Source organism: Kogia breviceps, chromosome 1 (genome assembly GCF_026419965.1).
Source record: "Kogia breviceps isolate mKogBre1 chromosome 1, mKogBre1 haplotype 1, whole genome shotgun sequence".
Taxonomy (NCBI): Eukaryota; Metazoa; Chordata; class Mammalia; order Artiodactyla; family Physeteridae; genus Kogia; species Kogia breviceps.
Genome location: NC_081310.1, coordinates 122,606,831 through 122,625,155, shown reverse-complemented (window position 1 = coordinate 122,625,155; position 18,325 = coordinate 122,606,831). Strand labels below are relative to the sequence as shown.

At 37.9% G+C, this 18,325-nt stretch overlaps 1 pseudogene; it reads left to right on the top strand.

Moving 5' to 3' along the window:
* Nucleotides 1-15,049: 15,049 nt before the first annotated feature.
* On the top strand, nucleotides 15,050-15,659 carry LOC131761766 (protein lin-28 homolog A pseudogene; annotated as a pseudogene).
* The last annotated feature ends 2,666 nt before the right edge of the window (nucleotides 15,660-18,325 follow it).

Genomic DNA, 18,325 nt, shown 5'->3' with positions numbered 1-18,325 from the left:
ATAGTTGTTGCTTAAAAAATGAATCAGTGAAAGTTAACTCACATTGACGTAAGTGCTTTACACTTGACAAAATTATTTCACACGTAAAATCCCATTTGATTTTTATAATTCTGTCAGAGAATGCAGCTGAGCTAGACATAACAACGCTAGTTTTATATAACATTAAACTGGGGCTCAGAACTGACTTCAGTAAATGAAGTAATTTACCCAGAGCAACCTAGTTTATAAGTGGCAGAACTGACATTGGAATCTAGATCTTTTGGTATAATGTCCTATGCCTTTTCCAGAACTCTAGACTAGATGGTCTCATCTACACAGACACACACACACCCCACGTGTAACACACACAAATATTTATGTATGTATACATATATTTTGAAGGTCTATATGTGTGTGTATATATTTGGGTATCATGGCCTATACATGCCTTTTCTAATTATCTAAACACAGAATGTATAAGTATATATATGTGTGTAAATATAATCTATATGATATATATACACACACACACACATATATACATTAGCTCTTCCTTTGTAATTCTTATAATTCTTTTTTTTTTTTTTTTTTTTTTTTTTGTGGTACACGTGCCTCTCACTGTTGTGGCCTCTCCCGTTGCGGAGCAAAGGCTCCGGACGCGCAGGCTCAGCGGCCATGGCTCACGGGCCCAGCCGCTCCATGGCATATGGGATCTTCTCGGACCGGGGTACGAACCCGTGTCCCCTGCATCGGCAGGCGGACTCTCAACCACTGCGCCACCAGGGAAGCCCAGAAGTCCTATATCTTTAAGAAAGTACAATTTTTGTGAATGTCTGACAAAAAAATTCAATTTCCTTTCAAGTATCAAGCTCAGAATATGGCATCTAGTCCCTGAACAAAACAGACCTATTCCTCTATGACAAGATGTATTAAATAGATTTTTTCCTTGTGTGGGAACTCACCATTGGTATTCATTAAATTCCAAAGTGAAAGTGCACAAAGGCGAGATGCTGGAGAGGAACTGTCAGATTTTTCTGGTTGTGGAAACAGACCCATGTACAATATTTGTAGAGGATAGTTTTATTTTTTAAAGCCTGGTTAGCTCAGTAAACTGCAAGGAGAAGCTTTACAAGTTTACTCTAATGAATGTATTAATAAGCAAGATCATTTGCCATCAGCCTTAGTCATGAAACAATATAACTGAACATAGACATCAGTTAAAAATTTTTTAACATAAATTCAATAGTACATATAATCACAAATATTCAATGTATTTGAAGCAAATGCTGGGCAATTTGTAGAAAATATTTCCTTTTCAAATAAATTTTATTATTATTTGTACCTAGGGTACTGAAAGCTCTTTAATGCCTTATCTGTTCTGTTTTTATTTCTTCACAGAGACTAAAGAATGAAGCTGTCGATTTATGGAAAATGGATCAATTAATCAAGAACAAAATGTTTTCCTACAGGTGGAGATGGTGGGTTCCTGGTACTTATGGATGAGACTTAAATCCTAAATTTGTCTTCATTAAAACAGTTTGAAATTTGACTTTCCCAATTATCCCAATGTTATAAAAAATTCCATTGACTGTTCTCATCAGAATTCTTCTACATTATGGTTTCTACTTCTAGAGACATATCAAACAACTGTTTCAATTTAGGCATGTGCCATTTAAGAAAACCTGGAATATTAAGGGTTTTAACCTGGATATATTAAAGGATATTTGAATTATAAAAAATTTTCACTTGGTAAAATAACACCCCTTAAAGTTGACTCTAAAAGCATTTAAATTTGCTATTATGAAATTTTAATCCTAGAGCAAGATATTTTCAGGCTACAAGTAGTTTTACAAATAAAGTACACATATCTATTGACTTCTTTCCATACTCAGAGGTTGTAGTATTAAATACAGCAACAGATTTGATACAATCCAAAACAGCCTGAAAGGCTACATGCTGTATTTTTGGCATTCTCAATATGCTAAGAGCCTGTGTCCTATGCTAATTCTTATAACACTGAAAAGTGGTGGCTAGATGGATATTCAATTCAACCATTTCCAGAACTAACATTCATAAGCAGGAAGAAATTTCCTCAATGATCTGACTAGGTGGGCTAAGACAAAGCACCTCACTAATAAGGTAAATTACGATGTTGCCAATTCATGAAAATATGTTGAAATATTGTCTTTGAAAGAAAGTTGGTATCTATCATCTGTAAAATGTTTTATTATTCAACTGTGAATCATTCATTCATTCAACAACCATTTACCAAGTACTTGCTCTGTTGCAGACACTGTTTCAGCTAGATGTTGAGGCATAACACAGCATAAGACAGAGCTACTCCCTTGGTGAAGTCTCAGTGCCATGGAGGAGACAGGTAAACTGCAACTGACCAGAAAGATCTAAAACAGGTGTATGAATGAACCATGGGGGCACTGAGACAGAAAACAAGTGTGCATTGAGGAGTTAACTATCTTTCTGAGAGACAGGGATTTTTGAGATTGCTTTTAAAGGATGAGAATAAATTTTCCAGACATATTGAATGGCATTCCAGATTGTGGGAATAGTGTGTACAAAGGCACGGCAATGTGTTAAGTCTGGAAAATTAAGTTCCATGTGCCTGGAATGAGATGGGGGTGTGGATTTTAAGGAAGAAAATTTTAATATAGGGCCAAAGAGGCAGCTCAAATCCGATTATGAGATTTTATACCTCAAGTTAATTGACTTCATTGTACTTTCATGCATAAATAAATGGTCAATATTCACCTATGAGGAAAATAGGTATGAGGAGGTATTTTTTTTTCTGGAAAATATGGTACTTGCTTATGATTTCTTCCAAGTTAGAGCAGCATGAAACAGGCTTATGCAGAACATAGGTGGTCAGCTTTAACATTTAGTGCGTTAACATTTACTACCTCATCTGGCAATCAAACATAGACTGTGTTTATGCGTCTTACTGTGTCTTCTCTTGTTGTCTTGAGCTTTTACACAAGTACAATATCATTGTATCTTTTGGTGTGTCTCTCTGTCTCCCCAGTTATTCTACTAATGCCTTGAGGGCATAGATTGCCATGTACTATTTCTATTTTTCACAACTAACACACATCAGAACGTACCAGCCTCATCATTCCAAGTCTAAGTCTAATATTAATTGGTGCTAGAAGAGTGACTTTATCAATTTATAAAATTTGTATACAAATAGAATAAAAGAAATATCCATGAATCTATATTTATATCCATGAAAGAAAGAAAGAAAGAACAGAGAGAGAGAGGGAGAGAGAAAGGAAGAAAGGAAGGAAGAAAGAGAAAGAAAGGAAGGCAGAAAAAAGAAAGGAGAAAGGGCAGCTCATTCTTACTATAGAATTCCAGTTAATAAGTTAAAAGGAATGATGGAAGTAGAAAATTATCATTAGGCAGACACCACAGAAATCATTGTTGTAGGCAAGAATCATCAATGAATGCTAAAATTAGGAGGCAAAAGTGTGATGAGTAACAGAATAATTTTAGAGTCCCAGAGTATTGCCTCACTTATTAATTTAAAAGGGGAAACAGTAACTTTACAATGGATAAACCTGGCAGACAGCATCTTTACCAAATGATCCAAGTTACAATCATCAGTAATAAGTTACACTGACATCACACCTCCTGATATGATGCACTGAGAATGTCACATTACTTGTGGTATTCTAGCCAAAAATATATAACCTTAATCTAATCATGAGAAGACTTCAAACAGAAATTGAAAAATATTCTCCAAAATGATTGACTGGTACTCTTCAAAAGTATCAAGGTCATAAAAGACAAAGACTGGACAACTGTTAACAATTGGGGGATATTAAGAACAGCTAAGAGTAATGTGGCAATTGTCCAGAAGAAGGACAGTACCGGGACAATTGGCAAAATTCTAAAAACGTCTGTAGATTCATTGATAAATTGTATCAATATTAATTTCCTGGTTTCTATAATTGCCCTATGGCCATATGATATGTTAACATTAGGGGAATCTGAGTGAGGGCAATGTGGGAACTGTCTGTACTATTTTTTTTTTTTTTTTTTCTGTATGCGGGCCTCTCGCTGCTGTGGCCTCTCCCGCTGCGGAGCACAGGCTCCGGACACGCAGGCTCAGCGGCCATGGTTCACAGGCCCAGCTGCTCCGCAGCATGTGGGATCTTCCCGGACCGGGGCACGAACCCGTGTCCCCTGCATCGGCAGGCGGACTCTCAAACACTGCCCCACCAGGGAAGCCCCTGTCTGTACTATTTTTGTAACTGTTTTTAAGCTAAAAATATTTCCAAAAAGTTCTTTAAAAAATGTAAATCCGCTCATGCATAGATTGAACACAAACCCTCAAGCAACTATATTTTCACAACAACTGCAGTGAGATTATCTAACTTTCACTTTGTGATTCTTTAGCTGAAAGTTTTACATTCATCAGGGTGATATACTATTAATACACAATAATTAACATCCTCACACAGAAGCAGAGCTTTCTAGTTGGAGATTTAGCTCTCTTGCATTAGTAATGAAGATGGTCACAGTTAGTGTAATGCACAGAATTTAGGGGGAAGAAGAAAATAATAAAACTTAAAAGGCAGAACAGTCTATAAAATGCAAAAGCATTATTAATATACAAGTATTTATCTGGTATGAATGCTAATTACTTTGCCAAGATAAAGAACTAGAATACATGGTCTTTGAACCTGAGACCTTTATAATCTAGTCCAGGAGACAGGATGACTACTGTGAAACAACAGCTCGTGTTAGAGTGAATCTTATTTCCACATGAAGGCATGTCCACTAGAGCAATGCTTGGCCACAGTATCAGTCAGCTCAGGCTGCCATAATAAAAGACCACAGACTGAGTGGCTTAGACAACAGAAATGCATTTTCTAGAGAGTGGAAGTCAAGATCAGGGTTGGTTTCTCCTAAGGCTCTCTTCTCCCTGTATTCTCATACGACTTTTCTTCTGTGTACATGTATCCCTGTGGTCTCTCTACTTATTAGGACACCAGTCCTATTGGATTAGAACACCATCCTTATGGACTCATTTAATTATCTCCTTAAAGGTCCTATCTCCAAATACTTTCACATGGAGGGTTAGGACTTCAAAATATGAATGGAGTGTTGAGGGAGAGGAACACAATTCAGTCCACAAAAGCTACCCTGGAAGAAGACTGACTAGTGAGTTTCAAAGAAGTACTGAGCAAGTATAGCTCAGTTCAGCCCTACTTTTCTCTGTTCTTCAGTTCTGCCTATCTGCAAGGAAGGTGCATTCTCATCAGTTCTGTTGACCAAGTGGTAAATTTAGCAAGACAGTCTCTCCTCATTTAGACAGAGGTGCATGTGTTGGTCACCTTTGTGACCACATAGATAAGCCTGATTAACTCAGGGTAGAATATTAGCAAATCCACTGTGCCAAAAGCTCTCCTTAATAAAGTATTATCAGTTAAATTTTTTTAAAGGTATGAGTTTGATCTCACTCTGCCTGATCACTGTGCTTATCTCTCAAGAAGTTCTCAATCTGAGCAGAGAAAAGATGTACTATTTGTTGGGCCTCCTAGTGCCATAAAATCATATTTATATAATCTCACCTGTTACATAATATAATATGTACAAGACAGTATAATTGAGTAGTTCTTGGAAATCATGCTGCTGCAAAACATTTAAATATGATTTTACCAAAAATGGTTTTGTGAACAAGACAAGGATGCCCATTCTTGATACTTTTATTCACATTGTCCTGGAAGTCCCAGCCAGAGAAATCAGGCACACAAAAAAAGAAGCTAAAGGCATTGGAATTGTAATGTAAACTGTCTCTATTTGCTGATGACATGATATTATATATAGGAAACCCTAAAGACTCGACCAAAAAACTTTTAGAACTATTAAATTAATTCAATAAAATCATAGGATACAAAGTCAATACACAAAAATCAGTTGTATTTCTATACAGCAATAAAAAACTCTCAGAAAGAGAAAGAAATAACAAGACAAGAAATAAAAAACAAGAAATAAGAAGTGTTGGCGATGATGTGAAGAAAAGGGAACCACTGTGCACTGTTGGTGGGAATGTAAATTGGTGCAGCCACTATGGAAAACAGTATTGAGATTCCTCAAAAAATTAAAAATAGAACTTCCATAAGATCCAGCAATTGCACTTCTGGGTAGTCATCCAAAGAAAACAAAATCACCAACTCAAAAAGATATCTGTACCCCCATGTTTATTGCAGCATTAACCAAGATATGAAAGTAACCTATGTGTCCATCAATAGATGAGTGGATAAAGAAAAAATATAAATACAATGGAATATTATTCAGCCATTAAAAAGAAGAAAATCCATGGGCTTCCCTGGTGGCGCAGTGGTTGAGAGTCCGCCTGCTGATGCAGGGGACGAGGGTTCGTGCCCCAGTCCGGGAAGATCCCACATGCCGCGGAGCGGCTGGGCCAGTGAGCCATGGCCACTGGGCCTGCGCAGCTGGATGCTCCGCAACGGGAGAGGCCACAACAGTGAGGGGCCCGCATACCACAAAAAAAAAAAAAAAAAAAAAAGAAAATCCTGCCATTTGCAGGAACATAGATGGACTTTGAGGGCATTATGCTCAGTGAAGTAAGTCAGACAGAGAAAGACAAATGCTGTATGATATCACTTATATGTGGAATCTAAAACAAACAAACAAACAAAACAAAAAACCTAAACTTACAGAACAGATTGATGGTTGCCACAGGCAGCCAGGGCAAAATGGTCAAAAGATACAAACTTCCAGTTATAAAATAAATAAGTCCTGGGGGTGTAATGTAGAGCATGATGACTATAGTAAACAATGCTGTAATGTATACTGTAATATATATTTGAAAGTGCTAGGAGAATAGATCTTAAAAGTTCTCATCACCAAAAAAACTTTGTAACTATGTGTGGTGATGGATGTTGAGTAAACTTATTGTGGTAATCATTTTGCAATATATACATATAACAAATCATTATATCAAACATCTAAAACTAATACAATGTTATACATCAATTATGCCTCAATTAAGGAAAATTACTTTGTGAAATTCAGTGTTTTATTTTCACAAAATAGATGATTAAGTAATTATTTAATTTCTAATGAACTAGCTTGTTTCATATTTGGCTACTGATTTTAAATAGAGTTACAAATAATGAAGCAGATAATAAAACCCACTTTTACTATAATATTTGTTTTATAGATGTGGATGACACCAAAATGTCATGAAATTTAGATGCTACTTCAGTAATTGTATTTGCACACCTAATTTAATATTTTATGTATTTAACACTATTTCTGAAATCCAACATCATTAGCTTAATCAGAACTACTGATATCAAAAGTAAGTGAGACTTTCCTTCAATGGTGAAGGAAAATAGAAATTGAGAAGGCAACAATAGTAAGAAGCATATGCTTTTATACACAGTAAGTATACTTTTATATTCAGATATGAATCCTTCTTGCTCTAAAAGAAAATAAGTTTAAAAACTGAAAATTATCTCTACTTAATTTATTTAAGATGTCAGTGTCCCATACTACAATGCTTACAACTGGTGTGTTATATATTGTAAGTATTCACACTAAAAGGCTACATAATTTTCACATGTCTTATAGACTTTGTCAAACTAATCTGTGAGGACAGCTACAAAACAATCTATTTCTGAATTACCCATTTGTTAGTGTTCAGAAGTAGAAAGAATCTTTTGGCAATAATTAACAAGGTATGCCATGCATATTAGCACATAAAGATTAAATTCTTAACATTCAACATCATTTCATGCTGAAACAAATCCTGTTGTGCTAACTCTATGCTAACCTATGGCACCTCATTCATTATTACCTAATTAACCTACTAATAGCCACATCACAGGAGTTTGTGTCTATATTTTAGATATTGGTTTTAAAAGCAATTACAGAATGTGATCATATTGATTCCCAAAAATCTATTTGGGAAATCAAATTCTTGCAATCTATATAGAGCAAAATGCCCTGCCTGTTGGATAGTGTTTGTTGCAGCATGTCAGTCATTTCTTAGAGTTCCCATTTTTATCTACATATTAAATACTGAAAGTGCATGTTGAGAGGAAAATTAGTAAGGAAATATTCATGAATATTCGAGTGCAAAAGCTAAATTACTTGTAGTAACTACATAAAATCTATTTATTATTTTATATTACCTTATTTAAAAAAATCCTGCCCAAGTAGGAGTAGAAAGTTTTAAAAACAAAACTCTGAGAACAGTATAAAGAAAAATGAGATCACTTAGAAAGTTCATCACAATGTCTAGAAAGAGAAGTTACCCATGAGAATCATATAACGTCACCAAAATTTAAAACACACTGCCTTAGTAATGATCTGTAGTTTATGTATACATTTCTTTTGAAATTCTCTTTCCACTCAAATTATAGAGATGTCATTTGATTGTTTGAGTCTGACTGATGAGCTTGTGCTTGTTTTCCATTAAAAAAAATTTGCAGTTGGGACAGACAGCCCATTTTCTGCTTCCGCAGAAGTTCAATAAAGAAAAGACTGGTATTCCTAAAGAAAGGTATTGGCAGTGGAAAATGCTAACAGGGGCCTCAGTGAGTTGCTGCTACTGCACAGCTTACCACTAGATGTCCTGTGGACTAAGCAAGAAGAACACTGGTACATAGATTTGCATTCTTATCTCAGCAAAGGATGTTTCTGATTTTAATAATGGAGCTCTGGATTTCCAAAATAACTGGTTAACCATTTTCTGCTGCATTTCCTATTGACGGAGGCAAAGTAAAATACAGTGATGTGGGTAATGAAGCCCAGTATGCCATGTGTTGTGCTTGCAGATAATTATAAAAGTATGATTGGAATATTTACCTCAGAATCTTTTATAATGAAGGAAGAATACACACGCGCGCGCACAGATGCACACACACAAATATAATTCCCTTATTGCAAAGATAGATCTTTTAATTAAGCTTCATTTTTCTCATTTAGCAGGCTCAACAGGCTGTCTTGTTATAGATTCTTTCCTTTGCTGAGAAGGGTAATACATGGGTATAACAGAACAATTATAGCTTATTCAGAGGATCTGTTCACACTGTGTTATCTTCCATGACTGCTAAGCAAATTAAAGTTGAAATTTTACTGTCTGTCAATTTGGGTGATTATTATGATGAATCTGTGAAGTACAGAAGGTATTTAAACGCAGTGTGACGCCTTTCTAAAATTCCACCTCTTAACAAGGCATAAAAGTACCTGCAGATACCAATAATGTGTGCCAAAGTATAATGTGAAAGGGTGTCTTTAGCTCCAATTGTTTTAGTGTGGCACTCAGTATGGGGAAAGCCGGCAATGCTGCATTCAAATCCCCGGTGTTGTCAGAAAAGGAAATGGAGGAATAAGCTGTTCTCAGTGGTGCTTGGTGAGAATCCCACAGAGAGAATGGCAAACAGCAAATGCCTTCCCTGGCAGCATTGTGACATGCTGGCAGGACAGGAACCTTGATATGGTATCCCTAGCCAAGGCTGAGGATAATCGTCCCCAAGGTCAATTCCTCAAGTCTACTCTTTTTGGAATTTGATTAAATGTGGTGAAAATCATTTTTGAGTGGAAGATTAAATGAAAATTAAGATGATTTAAAAATTTTAGAAATATTGCAACATGGTATTACCAAAAAAAATGATTTTAACAAAGCCCATTGGCCTCTCTGGGCATGTGTCTGCTGGGACTGGTGCAGAATTATCTGATGAGTTATGTGGAGGACATGAAACCAAGCTGACAGAATGAGAGTCTAAGTGAAAGTAACCCTGCAACCCCAGGAAGCCAGAGGTGTCTTTTTTCTTAAATGAGTGCATTAGAACTCTCCCAAGACAACTGCCTTTGTTTTCCCCCTTGGCTAGCCTGCTTGTGCTGTAGCACCCTCAACTATCTCCAAGGTAGCCACAGGCAGTGACAAAGGAAAGAGAGTGATGAACTACAAACTTTCTCAGCTTCACTGAGAAGCACCTCAAGGACAAGGGGGTGATCCTCCTCTAGCATAACCCATGGTTGCCACAAATTAGGTACCTTCCACTGGGACTGAGAGCTAAGAGGTCCTGCTTAAAAATGACTTTCTGAATCATTTTTCTATTTCTAAGCCCTTTGAGCTGCTGATTTCTCAGGACCAAAGAGAAGAGATTGGAAGACAGGGGAGGAGGGGATGGCGAGCAGAGATTCATTCTTTTATTCATTTATTGGACAAATATTTATTGAGCACCTATGTGTAGGGCATTTTATCAAAGTTGATTCTGCACTCCCTTGCATTGGGGTAGGGCAACTAGACTCAGGAGAATCCGAAAAGCAATTTTAAAATTTGATCACACGAGGAGGAAGAGACAATACTGAAATACTAGGGGAGAAGAGAGGTTAAAACTGTTTTATTCTGCTGTGTGTACAGTTCCAAGTCAGTGAAGTTGACACATACTTTCCTGCCTCCGTTCCTTTGTTCGTGGTGAGCTATCTCCCTGGAAACCTCCATTTATCCATCTTTGCTCACTGAAATTTTATCTACTTTGAAGGCCCATTTTGCATGCCAGCTCCTGTGTGGAGCTTTTTCAGATTTATTCTTCACCCTATGATTTATATATCATTTGAACAATGCTAGTTCCTAGTTGATTCTTCTTTATGACTCTGATTTTATTCCATCATATGTTTCTTACTACTGAAATTGCTTTTCCCCTCAAAAATAAATGGTAATGTTCTTAAAGATAGTTCAATTTTTATAAAGATTTGAATGGCTTGGACTAAATAAACTCATGTTGAGTATTTGTTGAGTAGCATGAATTTGCTTCTTTACAGTTTTACAAAGCTGTAGAAAACTCAAAGCTGGAAACCAGGCCTACAAGCAGGCTGGCCTACGCTATCAATCTGTTCCTCAGTTGATATGTAAACTAACTATTTAACATGATGACCAAAGCATTTTTCCAAATGCGAGATTTATGTACATCTAAATATACTAGATTATATCCAAACTATCTATAGATAGTACCTAGTTCTGTCTTTGGGGAAGAATTAAAGGAAAGAATATAATAATTCATTATTACAAACTTTAAAGTGATTCCTAAGGTTCATTTCTTTTAGTTGAAAATATATTTATTTTCAATACTTTCAATTATTATAATATTATATTATTTTCAGGCGTACAACATAGTGATTTGATATTTTTACAGATTATTCTCCATATAAAGTTATTATAAAATATTGGCTATATTCCCTGTGCTGTATATTATTACATCTTGTATCTTATTTATTTTATACCTAGGAGTTTGTACCTCTTAATCTCCTTTCCCCATCTTGCCCCTCCCCTAACCACTCTCCCCCCAGTGATAACCACTAGTTTGTTCTCTGTACCTGTGAGTCTGGTTCTGTTCTGTTATAGCCATTTGTTTGTTTTATTTTTTTAATTCCACATGTAAGTTAAAACATACAGTATTTGTCTTTCTCTGTCTGACTTATTTCACTAAGCATAATATCCTCAAGGTCCTTCCATGTTGTTGCAAATGGCAAAATTTTCATTCATTTTTATGGCTGAGTAATATTCCAGTGTGTGTGTGTGTGTGTGTGTGTGTGTGTGTGTGTGTATGTGTACACACACATATCTTAACTGTATCCATATCTTAAGTTGCCTCCATATCTCGGCAATTGTAAATAATGCTGCTATGAACAACTGAGGTTCATGTATCTTTTCAAATTACTGTTTTTGTTTTCTTTGAATATATACCCAGGAGTGGAATTGCTGGATCATATGATAGCTCTATTTTTAGGTTTTTAAGGAAGCTTCATACTGTTTTCCATAGTGGTTTTACCAATTTAGATTCCTACGAACAGCGGACAATGTTCATTTTTAAATGTAAAATATTTCAAGTTCTAATTTTTAAGTAACAATAATTTTGGTTAAAGTCAAATTGTTGAAAATGGTGAAACTTAGAAATATCAAGAAATACTGAATCCAGCAAGAAACAGTTAAAAAATCTGTTTTTAAAAAATGTTTAAACCAGACCAACAGTTCTTAGATCAGTAAGTGATGAACTGGTCAGACTCCCCCATGGTTAATTTTATTTGATATGTCAAGATAACTGAAATCATCAGACTCATAAAAATTATTTGAGCTATTTGGTCAGATATAATTGTGTGATGATTCATTTTGTTGTTCAATCAGCCCTTACGAGTCATCCTATTTCAACTGATCTGAAAGAATTCCAAGTTTTTATAATAAAAGTGCTATTTCTTTCATAGAATTTATTGCAACTTTTTGTTTTGTTTTTGTTGTCTCATTAACAAGACTATAAATTCCATGAAGGCAGGGACCATATCTGTTTCTCTCATTGTTATTTTCCCAGTGTTTTCTATAGAACATGCAGAGTAGGGTTCAGTTAATGTTTTGTGAATGAATATGAATGGATGGATGGATGGATGGATGAATGAGTGAATGAAGTAAAACTTTAGAAGCTAAAACTATATACATTCACCATGTAGTCTATACCTATTAAATGTGGGGAAGGGTAGTTAAAAAGTGAAAAAGTCAGCCAATCAACTAACTGTTAGTCATCCCTCTTCCAAATAAATCATTCAATTATTTTATTGGATGATATCTTTGAGTTCATATCAACCAAGTCTATAGAGAAATGACCCTCTAGTAAGCCAGGCTATATCAGATAACATAAATGGCAAGACCTTTTAGAAATTTTAATGCAAACAAGATGTTCGTACAGTTATATTGGAATTTTATGCTTATAACAAAAGCAATATTTCTGCATTTTCAAAATTCCATTTCACTTAGTCTATAAATCTCCATTACAAGGATTAAGTAAATCAGAATCAATAACATAAGGAACCACTTGATACTACAAATCCATTAAACAGTTTAGAGGAGAGAGAGACAAGGAGAGAGGGAATAAGGGAGAGGAATAAAATACATAACAAGAAGAGAGTAACAAACATAATAATATAATGAAAATAGCAACTACCCTGTGCACACACACGTGTGCACACACACGCGTGCACACACATGCAATAGACATTAGCTTGAGACATACACGCAGCTAGGTGAGCAATGTAAAAACACCCTTTTTCCTATTAAAATGGTATCATAGATTCTATAGTGGAGGGAAAAATAGAATCTATTTTAAAAAGACAAATTTCAGACATGCCTATGATTGTTTATTGTCTTACTGTTTCATGTTTATGAACTTTATGAAAGTTCACTAGAGCAATATTTAAATAGAATTCCATAAAATTGATGCAGCACATTTAACTCCACGCTTCAAATCTGTCATCTAGTTCTACATGGATAGTGAAGTATTTTGTATACTATTAATAGAAAATCTAACAAAGAAGCTACTAGTAAGCAAGGTTTGCATATTCTCTGTTTTTTAGGGACAGAGCTTTTTCTTATGGAGAAGAAAAAGAAAGCAAAGCATAAAACTAAAGCATATCCTTTGTCAACATGAGTAGGTACTTCTCAGTATTCTTTTTATACTGTCTGGATTTCCAAATGTGCCCTTATCATTTTTAGCAAGTGAAAATTGGGAAGAAAAATAGAAATGTAATATGTATTATTATATTTTAATGTGATGTTCTACTTTTCTGTTTGTAGTTATTGAAGTTTTTGTCTTACTTCATTAAACATTTAATAAATCACCACCAGTTTTGTGACAGATTTTAACCATAACACAAACAGCAGGAGGTGTAAGCCCCACTCAGTTCATATAGGCATATAATATCAGTGTCTACATCATCACGCCCTGCAGGCATATTGGCAGAACGACCAATGGAGGGTAAGCTTTTTCCGACAAAGCTTTGAAAATAAAGTTTTCTTCTTTTATCTTACTACAAATCAATTGGAGCCCTTACAGCAAAATCCTATAAAATAACTTCAAACACCACTTCTTAGTCTAAAAATTTGTATTATGGCTATAACTCTTTGAAGTATTATGACTGAAGTTTGGAGAAAAATGATTTAAGTGCTATCTGCTAGACATCAGAGCTTCAAAAATTCTCTCAGTTTTTCTTGACACATAAACTACTACCCACTGTAGTTTTTAGAATTTTTTTCCTTGCTTTTAACCAACCTAACCCAGTTCGCTTGATACAAGTTACTTAACTGCAGTTTATCCAAATGAATTAATACTCTTTGAAGGTTCACCAACTTGCAATTGATTATTTTACTTTGTCAAATGTTATGTTTCCCCACTCTGCTAGAGTTTGGGTTTTTTTAGAAAAGAACTTCCAGAATCTCAGCATGTTAACTTTAAGTTTAAAAAAATCACTGGGGAAAGTGTAAAACATGGGGTTAAGGGCACCTGTGATTCCTGCTTGGAAGTCAAATGTCAGAAAGAGAAAACTGAAAAGTTTTCTGATGGAAGAGTCTCCCTTACACTGAAGAGATGATGAGACCAAGGATGCCTTCTGCAAAGGGCACGAGCCTAATCAGGGCTCCTCCCGCAATGGGTGAGAAGCTGTTCTCAGGGATTCAAGTCACTGCATGCTCACAGACATTCTTCAGAAACTCCAGCAGAAACTTGAGCAGTTTAAATTTCTTTAAACAAGACACAGAAAAAGTTTAACTTGAGAAAGAGAAGATTCCATTCAATAAGCTCTTTGTGAGTGTCTACCTTACGCAGTCACCTCTAGGAGATGCTATATTGAGTGCGGTGTGCAAAAATGAAAAAAAAATAAAAGCGTCCCCGACCTCAACAAACTCAATATCTTTGCTCAACACATTGAGATTCCTTTGGCATTTTATTCCATTCTCTCTGAGGGGTATTTTGGGTTAAGTCTCTTTTAAAAGAAAGTGATGCTTTGCAGAGTGCAAAGTAATTAATATAGCTAATATGGGTTCTAAATTGTCACTTCATATTTATAGTGGCCTAACTTTTATAGAAAATTCTGGAAAACAATTTACACTATATCAGTGCTACTCAGAATGCCAGTCTGTAATAAGAAAAGGAACTTGCATCAAAAATTAAATCAGCCTTTGCCTCCGGACTTCACTGGGGCCAGCAGCCGGCCGACCTGGGGCCCGGGGCCGCGGCCTCAGCCGACTACCATGGGCTCTGTGCGAAACCAGCAGTTTGCAGGTGGCGGCGCCAAGGCGCCGGAGGAGGCGCAGGAGGATGCGGCCCGAGGAGCCGCAGCTGCTGCACGGAGCCGTCATCTGTAAGTGGTTCAACGTGTGCATGGGATTCGGCTTCCTGTCCATGACTGTCCGCGCCGGGGTCGCACTCGACCCCCCGCTGGATGTCTTTGTGCACCAGAGCAAGCTGCACATGGAGGGCTTCCAGAGCCTGAAGGAGGGTGAGGCCGTAGAGTTCACCTTTAAGAAGGCTGCCAAGGGCCTGGAATCTATCCGAGTCACTGGCCCTGGTGGGGTGTTCTGTATTGGGAGTGAGAGGCGGCCCAAAGGGAAGAACATGCAGAAACGCAGATCAAAGGGAGACAGGTGCTACAACTGTGGAGGTCTAGACCATCATGCCAAGGAATGCAAACTGCCACCCAGCCCAAGAAGTGCCACTTCTGCCAGAGCATCAACCATATGGTAGCTCTCGTGTCCACTGAAGGCCCAGCAAGCTCCCAGCTCATAGGGAAAGCCAGCCTACTTTCGGGAGGAGGAAGAAGAGATCCATAGCCCTGCCATGCTCCCAGAGGCCCAGAATTGAGCCACAGTGGGTGGGGGCTATCCGTTTGTGATCAGAAAGTTTTGAGCAACAGGCATCAATCGGCAGAGTGGAGAAAGTGGGGACAGGGTGGGTAGGGGGCAGCTGGCACTGCCATATATCTCAGGCCGGGGGCCAGAGCGTCACCGCCTCTTCCCTCTTGGTGGGGGGAAGGGGTGAGGCGAAGAAACTCCAATCATGCTCTATCCAAATGCACGTGAGGGCTTTGGGGGGTAACCCTTCCTGCATGCTTTATCTGAGTCTCCACGCCCAGAATCTCCAGCTTTTGAAAGTGGCCTGGATAGGGAAGTTGTTTTACTCTTCAAGAAAGATATGGAATAATATTTCCTGTGCCAGAGTGAAAAGATTAAGCATGAGACCAGATTGATGGACCCAACCCACAAGCCACTACATTCTGTGGCAGGAACTATCTCAGGGGTAAGGCAGGGTTTTCCACATCTTGTCTGCTCACAACCTCCTCCTGGGACAGAGTGCTGAGAGAACTGTCCCAAGCAGTGGGCTGTGATGATAGGGAAAAGGGGCGTTGAGGGAACAGCTGCAGACCTGCTGCTTCTAAGCTCACTCCCACCCCATTGTGGGCCAATACAATTTTATTTATTTACTCCCTTGGATGACTGTACCTTGGGTCTCACTTTCTTCAGGATGCCAACTGCACTAGCTGTGTGCGGATGACGTATCTTGTGCATTTTAACTTTTTTTTTTCATAATGTAAATATTCTGGTTTTGTATTTTTGTGTATTTTAATCTAAGGCCCTCATTCCTGCACTGTGTTCTCAGGTACATGAGCAATCTCTGGGATAAGTCGGCAGCAGCTCCGGGTCTGCACAGTAGGAATACTTTTTGTTGCTCTATCACCAGAGAGAACAACTATTTGGAGCATACAGCCTATTGAACTACCTCATTTTTGCCAATTAGAGCTGGCTTTTCTGCCACAGTGTCCTCTTGAAACCCCTCCGTCTTCAATGTTTCATGGGAGACTAGGTTTTAACTGGGTTGTCCCATGACTTGGTCTCCTTCTACTGAAAGATTGGAAATTGGTCTGAACAGGAAAAGGTGGTACAGAGAGGTTAGGAGAGGCTGGGCCAGGTAAAAGGTGCAGAGAGGGGAAGCCAAGATCCGGCAGAGGTCATCTGTATGTGTGATAAAGGATTCCTGTTCCAGACTTCTAATTCCAGGGCATAGGACTCGCTTTACATACCAGGTCCATCCTTCACTGGATTCGGCTAGGCCTAACATACACAACAGGGTGTATTGTATGTGTTTTTGTAAAAACTGTGAGTTGGTAAGGACAAGTTTTAAGAATGATGCCTCTGTACCCATCTTGAGCTGCCCAGGGATGGATATACGAAGCAAGGACAAGATCCTTAATCTTTAACAATTCTGGACTTTTCCTCCTTGGTTTCCAGAGAGACCATCAGTGATGGCTTCTCTGTGGTTCCCAGAGCCAGTGTCCTGCCCTGCTGCAGCAGTAATTAATGTCATGGTAGCTAAAGGAGAAAAGGGGGGTTCGTTTACATGCTGGGAGATCACTGCAAGCCTACCTCCCTGTGTTGTAACGGGGCAAATGCAATAGAACGCATTGGGTGATGTGTGTTTGATCCTGGGTTCTTGTCTCCCCCTATGGTTGCCCCCCTCTAGTTATTGTATTTGTCTGGACTTCATAGGACTTCACAAGTAGCTGATTTGGTGATTGCTAGGTGGCCTAGTTTGTGTAAATATAATGTGTTGGTCTTCTCCATGTTCTTTTGGGGTTTTATTGTTTACAAACTTGTTTTTATATTGAGAAAAATAGCCAACGCATCTTTGACAAAAGGTCTGCACCAGCCAAAAAGATCTGAAACATAAACTTGGGGGCCCCTCTTCTTGAAGTGGGAGGTCTTGAACTACACTTTCTTTTGTGTTTCCCTTCCCGTTTTCTATTTGAACAAGATCTTCTGTCCTAAAAACTATATTCCTACACCCTCTTCTTTCCCCCTTCGTGCCCCCCCCAAAATAGTCCATACACCTATACGTTTAATTTGTGGAGTGTCTGTGATTAAATGATTTGTGCAAAAATCCTGAAGAAGCTAAGAACTCACCACCCCTTGCTCTCAGTCTCCTGAGTCATGACCATTCCTTGATTTGATTCATGCCAAACAGACTGCTGCCTTTGGATGAATTAAAACCTACTTTAATCTCTAATCCTAGGGTAGAGAGGAGCAATGAGGGGGCCTTCCATGTAGAAAGTGGGGTTGGGAGACCACGAAAGGAAAGATGAATATATAGCCAAGTCACTCAGGAACTTTAATGCAGGTGCAAGAAACTTATGTCAAAGTGGCCACAAAATTGTTTAATAGGAGACGGACGAATGTAACTCCATGTTTACTGCTAGAAACCAAAGCTTTGTGTGAAATCTTAAATTATGGGGAGGGAGGGTAGAAAAGCATGTACCTGTTCTTCATTCCTTCCCCTCATTACTGAACTGCAGGAGACTGAGCCCCCTTGGGCTTTGGCGACCCCATCTGGGCAGTGTTTATTTGTTGGTTGATTTTCCTGTGCCAGGTACTTCCTTTCCCATGTGCTATCATTTTGTAACACACATGCTGACCCTTTTCCCTTCCCCTTCTTTTCCTAGGGAAAATACAATGAATAAAGACTTATTGGTACCT